Here is a 1485-nt window from a genome sequence, read left to right as displayed (position 1 = left end):
AGGAGCTGATCGAGCTTGTCATTGAGGGCTTTCATGTCCCTCTTGTAGTTGGCATCTTCCTCTCTTGTAGATCGCACAGAGCAATCATATTCCTCATTGTAGTTGCCATCAGATTGAGCCAAGTTCTCAACTAGGTCCCAACCTTCATCAACATCTGTGTTGAGGAAGTTACCATGGCTTGCGGTGTCCAGCAACATCCGTATCTTGGGGACCACGCCTCGGTAAAGTGTGCTCAGCAATGAAGCATTACTAAAGCCGTGATGTGGACATCAAGTAGTGTATCCCTTGAAACGTTCCCAAGCTTCACTGAACGTTTCTTTGTTCCTCTGAACAAAGCCGGAAATGTCATTTCGCAGCCTTGCGGTTCTGGAGTTAGACAAGAATTTGTCCAGGAATGCCTTCTTGCACGCTTCCCAAGTGGTGATGGACTCCTTAGGGAGCGATTTCTCCCAGATTTGTGCTTTGTCTCCCAAAGATAATGGGAAAAGCCGGATCTTGAATCCATCTTCACTGACTCCATTGATCTTAGTTAGGCTACAGAGCCTATCAAATTCATCCAGATGATCCAATGGGTCCTCCATTGGCAATCCATGAAACTTATTGCTCTGTATCATCTGGATGTGACTACTCTTGATCTCAAAATTATTGTTCTGCACAGCTGGTGGCACAATGCCATTCCTTTGAGTGTGAGTAGATGGAGCATCTCCTGCTCCTATATTGGTCCTTGCTTTAGGAGCTGGTGGACCGTTTTGATTATTCATCTTCTCCTCAATGATTGATGGTTCTTGTTGAACTTATTGTTGTCTAAGTAGTCGAGGTCTGTCGATGTTGTCGATGAAAGGACTCAGGTTCTGGCTACCTCTGGATCATCTTTGCATGCACAGGTATGTGTCCGAGTGTGTACACGAGGATCAACTCGATCCAGGTGATCGATTGAAGGGTCAGGTGCGTGCTCGGGTTGTACCTGAGATTCAAAACAAACAATGCGAAAGAAAACAAGTCAGTATCCAAACCAAATATAAACAAATGAACTTGATCTAGCAAGCGCTGAAATCCGAAACGTAGCAAAAGTAAAACAACCAAATGGCAACGGCGCCAATTTGATAGACAGGTTTTCACCCAGGGTATCAATCCCCTATGCAGTTGTAGTACAAAGGCTTATCAATCCAAATGGTTGTGTATTACTAGCAGGAAGGATATGATCAGAACAATGCAAGTCAAGCTAAGCGATTAGGGTTTTGGTTCTAACGATTCCTAAAATAAACAAAGTAAAAGAATATAAACAAGTAAACCACACGACCTAAGCACTCGATGCAAGCAATCGAGTACAGGATCAAGTGGGGTGATCGAGTATGCAAGTGAGATATGAACAGCTCAAGGTATTACTCGATACAGGTTATCGTGTACCTGATTGGGTAAGTAGTCGAGTAAGTGAAAGAAATGCAAATAAATAAAATACGAAAGTTCCTAAGGATGGGGGTAATC

The 1485-nt window shown here is 43.5% G+C and overlaps 1 non-coding gene across 1 annotated transcript; it reads left to right on the top strand.

Annotated features, from left to right (window-relative positions):
* The first annotated feature begins 252 nt into the window (after positions 1–252).
* On the top strand, positions 253–359 carry LOC147941151 (small nucleolar RNA R71). Its single transcript, XR_015562960.1, has one exon. It is a non-coding gene; the product is annotated as a small nucleolar RNA R71 (small nucleolar RNA).
* Positions 360–1485: the final 1126 nt, after the last annotated feature.

The sequence above is a fragment of the Camelina sativa genome, chromosome 7 (genome assembly GCF_030686135.1).
Source record: "Camelina sativa cultivar CO46 ecotype springtype chromosome 7, ASM3068613v1".
Taxonomy (NCBI): Eukaryota; Viridiplantae; Streptophyta; class Magnoliopsida; order Brassicales; family Brassicaceae; genus Camelina; species Camelina sativa.
This window is presented reverse-complemented; position numbering and strand designations above follow the sequence as displayed.